This window comes from Vanessa atalanta, chromosome 30, assembly GCF_905147765.1.
Source record: "Vanessa atalanta chromosome 30, ilVanAtal1.2, whole genome shotgun sequence".
Taxonomy (NCBI): Eukaryota; Metazoa; Arthropoda; class Insecta; order Lepidoptera; family Nymphalidae; genus Vanessa; species Vanessa atalanta.
Genome location: NC_061900.1, coordinates 866,870 through 873,239, shown reverse-complemented (window position 1 = coordinate 873,239; position 6,370 = coordinate 866,870).

Here is a 6,370-nt window from a genome sequence, read left to right as displayed (position 1 = left end):
TTGTTCAATGTTTTTAATTTATTTTAAATCTAGTAGATGATTCCTTTGTTTTAGAAAATGCTAGAATTTTGATGTTTTGTAGAATAATTCCCAATGATCGCGTGCTTAAGAAATATTGTTTTAAAACACAAAAAAATAAATATTTTTTGATATTTATAATAATGGATGTAGCTAGTCCATTCGATGTCTTGTAGTTTTTTTATTTGAATCTGTGGCAAATGATTGTAGTGGAGTTAAGATGTGGGTTCTCTCGTGATGGAATTTTGGCATAATATATAATTTGACATATGACATACAAATTATCATATATAATTAATTTAAGCGATATGCACACAATTTTTATTTTAGTTTTGCTATGAACTGCATTAATTTTAGCGAAATATGCTCGACATCTTCAAGTCAGGTGGTGTTTTGACGGTATTATAAATAGTTAATATCTTAAAGCGTATAACCAGTCAGGCTACCTGCATTATGTAAATTCAATAACTGGAACCATTACCAACAAAAACACTTCTAGAGAGTTCGTTAGTTTGACTTATTTAACTATACATAGTAGATAATATCTGACTTATGTCGTAAAGCCTCTTAAAGATTTTTTATATGATATTACTTCTATAATTACCTCTATAAATTCTGCTTACCCTAATGTATACCAAATTTCATGGCGATTGCTTGAACGTTATAGAAGTTGACGTGCTACCGCCATCTAGTGGCGAGTTCCAACAAAGTCAATATAAAAACTTTAATTAAAAATACTCCGTAGTATCTCTCGTATAGCAAATTGCAATTTTGGGCCTTATATATAATAGCAAAAAGGTATAAAATTAATTGACTAATAAATGGTGAGATATATCAAGACTTCGTCGAAATAATATTGTGTCAATTTATATATTATGCCAATTAAGAATTGATGTAATTTATTAAATAGTATCTTTAATGATATACTGTAAACGTGTACAAAATAATAATTGACATTTCGTGCTAAAAGTAAAAACCAATTAATATTCATTCGTTTTTAAAATGAAATGAGTAATAATCAGCTTAAATGAAGTTCATTTTACATTTATTCCGAAAACGAACGACAAATACGACTGTCGATTATTATTATGTATGTAAAAATTCACAGCAATAATATGCAATAGGTGTTGTAGTTTTTTTTATTTCGTGTACCGCTAGTTTGATGTTAACGACGGATGATTTCTCTTGTTTCATTTAATATACTAAATAAAATAACTTATGTAAACATTAATAGGCTATCGCACGTATATATTTTACGCTATCTTTTCCCCTACCCCTCCTTTTTTCTACCGTCCATGGATGTTGTCAGTAGACATAGATGTTTCGTTGGCTCATGTATTCGTTTTCGTTTTCGACTAACGCACACTTTTGAGGTTGCTTCGTAGAATATCCGAGCTTTTGTTGAGATGAGAATGTACCTATGTGATCTTGTGAACTTATTCAAAATGACCACGAAATGTTAGTGATTTACACGATTTCCCCATTTTGTATTTTTATTAAAAAAAAAACTATCCTTACGCGACTTTTAAATATATCATAACGATGTGATGTTAGGGCGTTTATACATTCTGGCCGATTTTCGTCGAGAAATCTATTGGAAATTATCGATGAAAATAAAAATGAATATTTTCATTTCTAGACAAAATCGGTCTTAGGATAGATTTAGGTTTTGTCCCCGTTCTGTTTATTTGTTTATTTATTTATTTCTGGTCGCATTATATTTAGATTAATAGCGAGTTAAATAGTATGTTAAATATATAATAATAAGTCTTCGCTTGTCTGTTATTTTGTATAGTTTTCCAAAGTTATGTTTTCTGAAAACAATTCTGTTGATCCGTATAAATGAAGTTGGGAAAAAATCGTTTCATTCAACAAACCTTTTTACATGTTCATTTAAACGATATATATATATCAAGAAAATAAAATCAACTCTTTCCTCTCTATAATAATTTACATTTAAAACTATAATTCCCGTTTTCATTTAATGGTAAAATGAAACGGATTTTTTTCCAACGGCATGCATTTGTTGATTTGGACTGTTTCATTTAAATAAATGAAATATACTTAGTCATAATGATATAATACTCCGTACCTACCTATAGAATAATTTAGTTATAATATACTATAGAATAAGAATTATAAGAATGCGATAACAATTAAAATAAAGAAAATCAAGTGTTTTATTTAATCCCCCTTTTCCTGTCAACCTTATATTTTAAACTAGCGACCCGCCCCGGCTTCGCACGGGTGCAATGTGGGTAATCCCTAAGAGAAAGACATATACCATCGCGGACTTTTTTGAAGACCGTTTTAAGGTGTACAATACTGTAGTACATTATTTTGATCTATCTCGTAGGGTTCAACCAGCGTTTACAATGTAAGCGAAAAAAATGTATAAATTTACGACATCACATTAGAAACTTTTAAAATTATCAGTGTTACTTAACTATATTGTCTATGTATTATACAAAAACCTTCCTCTCGAATCACTCTATCTATTAAAAAAAAACCGCTTCAAAATCCGTTGCGTAGTTTTAAAGATTTAAGCATACAAAGGGACATAGGGACAGAGAAAGCAACTTTGTTTTATACTATGTAAAGCTATAGAATAGCGCAGCTAGCAATGGCAGCGATTCTGTAAAAAAATCACTTCGTGTCTCACTCATGAAATTATAGTGAATGTCGTATATCACATTCTTTTTTTTCTATGGCGTTGGTTGGACGAGCCATCCGATGGTAAGTGGCAAAAAAAAGCGCATCAAAATCCGTTGCGTAGTTATAAAGATTTAAGCGTACAAAGGGACATAGGGACAGAGAAAGCGACTTTGTTTTATACTATTTAAAGATTAAATTCGGCTTTTACAAGCACTTTTGAATCGTCATTTAACAAACTATTTTAAGTAAAGCGATTCGAAATGTAGATTCTACCGAGAAGAACCGACAAGAAACTCAGTAGTTACTCTTTTTTAACATATATTTTCAATATAATTATATATGTATGTTATATATCCTGACGGGAAGTCAACAAGCATGAACTCCATGTTTTTCGAATCGAATAATATGCCTTCTCTATCAATGTATTTCTTTACAAATGATTTGTATTTACGGCACAGTTAAAAATGTCTGCGGATTTATATTATAGAAAAGGATACCTTGCCCCAAGTATGATTTACATCAAACATTATTAAGAAAGTTATAATGACGTGATTATGAGTTGAAAAAACGTTTATAACGAAACGAGATCAAATCGGCATTTAAAAGAACGTCGACACGAATGGATATAGAGAGTGAAGCGTGTAAGTTTAAAAAAATCCCATCAAAAACATAAATGTAAAAATGAGAGCCAAATCAAATATTATGATATATACCTTGGTTGTTGTCTTCAACGACAAAAGAAGTGAGATCTAAATGGGTGCCAAGTTAAATAGTCCTTTCTGAAATTTGTTTATTACAACATAAAATATCATTTCTTCTTATAACCTGGGGTAATATATTGTTGTCTAAGGTCTGTCTTGGCTAGTTCTCATATACGAATTATATTATAGCCTTCGTAAGTTCTAAGCCTGTTAAAATGAATCCCATCAAAAACATAAATGTATAAATGAGATCCAAGTTAAATATTATGATATATACCTTGGTTGTTGTCTTCAACGACAAAAGAAGTGAGATCTAAATTTGTGCCAAGTTAAATAGTCCTTTCTGAAATTTATTTATAACTACATAAAATATCATTTCTTCTTATAACTTGGGGTAATATATTGTTGCCTAAGGTCTGACTTGGCTAGTTCTTATATGTTTATAAACACAAATTGTAGTTTGTGTTTAGAATAACAAATTATAACTCAGAACATCTAAGAAGAATGGAGGACAGCTCAGTATTGCTTAGTTAGTATTAACGTACATTAAGAGTTGCGATCGTCCAGTCACTAGAAAACATGAATCTTAACCAGATATTGCGAGTTCATATCCAGACAAGTACCATTGAATATTTGCCTGCTTAATTTGTGTTTATAATTCATTTGTAACAGGCTTAGAACTTACGAAGGCTATAATATAATTCGTATATGAGAACTAGCCAAGTCAGACCTTAGGCAACAATATATTACCCCAAGTTATAAGAAGAAATGATATTGTATGTAGTTATAAATAAATTTCAGAAAGGACTATTTAACTTGGCACAAATTTAGATCTCACTTCTTTTGTCGTTGAAGACAACAACCAAGGTATATATCATAATATTTAACTTGGCTCTCATTTTTACATTTATGTTTTTGATGGGATATCACTACTTTTTGTATATAAATTATTAGTAGGTACTTATTAATAACAAAATTAATACCATATGGTTTTTGTTAAACTATTCTATTTTCTTATGTTTACGGGGTATAATTGTCTTTTTTTTATACGTTCTTATTTTTCTTGTAGGTACCTCTGAAATGTTCGATTGAATTGCCCATTCAGTGTCCGGATTTTTTTTACGCGTTTTCTGTTTATACTTAATTTGGCCAAGCCGGGGCAGTATAACGTGCGCAGACGGTTGTACTCTACAATAGAGCTCTCTTGTGTCTTGATTTGACTTGGACCTAAATTGATAAGATGTACTCCATCTAAGTTTTTAACTCTAGAGAGGCCAACGTAAGCCTGCTCTTTACTTAATATAGAGGAGCCTATGTCGAAAAGAGCACCGTCAAGGCGAAGGCCTTGTGATTTGTGTATAGTAGTAGAATGCTAAGCAAATAGAGAATTGTTTCCTTTGAACATATATGTACATTACTTAATATCTGTAACTTGGTTTTGACTTCTAGTTCGCAAATTAAAGTATGTTTAAATTGAATTGTTATTTTACGTGCGCTATTGCTGTTGTCGACGTCCCCAATGTACTTTCTCTATTATTCCATTGGACCCATTCACCAGTCCTTTGCAGACATCAGCATACTTGCTCGATACTGTTCTTCCAAGCAATAAGGATCCCCGTTTGTAGCGCTAGAGTACAAACTTAAACCATTCCTGTTACGATATACATACTCTACTACAGTCTCACGAAACCTATTTTATTGTTGTATACTAGTATACTCAAACAAAAAATATGCAGTCGAATAGACTAGGCAGCTTCCATCGGAAGGCATTGAAATAATTCTTATGAGCGCGGTTGCCACTCGCTCAGACACGTCCGCGTTAAGGTTTAATCGCAACGCTCCTATCCCGCTGCTCCGGCGTCGCGTCGCGCGCCGTGTACCGAAATGCCTATTATTTTTTTTTTTTAAGTACAATGATTTTGCACCATTGATGTTCGCTAAATGCTAGTTAATAATGTAATAAATACGAAAGTCGGCTATCTCAACTCATAAGTAATAAAACGGAAATATTTGGATTTAAAAAACTTAAGGGTGGTATTCAACTTGTTATATATTCACGTGAAGACCTTAAAATCCACATTAAGACCGGCTGTCATAAGTTTTGATTGCTGGTTCTTACATAATTTTTTTTATTACAGTTATTACAGGAACTAAGTATATAAGTGTTCCTATAGACCCAATAAAATGAAAAATTATAATAAAATGATAAAAAATTACCAGTTTCAGATTTTTTCCTTTATATTGGCCTAATTATCTACCTGCATGCCAAATTTCAACTTTCTAGGTCACCTGGAAGTAGGTTATAGTTTTGATCTGATTGATTTTGATATGTAGGTTAAAGTTATAAAAATGCTAATTCCAGAGACCAGTGTAAGTTGAACTTTCAGCAATGTAGTCGATCATATGAAATAGTCAAAGTAAGCCGCGCCCGCGTCGCTGCCCCCTCCCGGTGACGCTGTAGTAGCCATTAGGGCCAACAACATACTCAGCAGCATTGCAGAACTATCGATAGTTGACCTCGAAAACTATTCAGGATATCGATATTACTATCGATAGTATCGTTTTGATCAATACTATCGATATTATCGATAGCTCTCCGTGAACAACACTATTGGTAGCAGCGATACTATTGACACTATCGATAGCTTAGGTTAAAAGTAATACTATCGATTCGATAGTATTGCTCATGTTGAGCTATAGATAGATTATCGATATTATCTCTAACACCTTAACTATCGATAGTCTATCGATAATCCACTATGCAACACTACTAGATATGTATAATAATAATCTTAAATAAAAATATTTCAGCAAGCTCTACCTTGACCCGGGTATACTCGCTATAGTCAAACTATCGATAATTCTTCAACGCTGATATCTAGATAGTTTCATTCTACGAGTTAACTCAAACAAACGAGTAAGCTTTAGTATCTCGATGCGCGTGACAGCTACGCTTAACACTCACACCGTCATACTACTTTACTAGTGTGCGTATA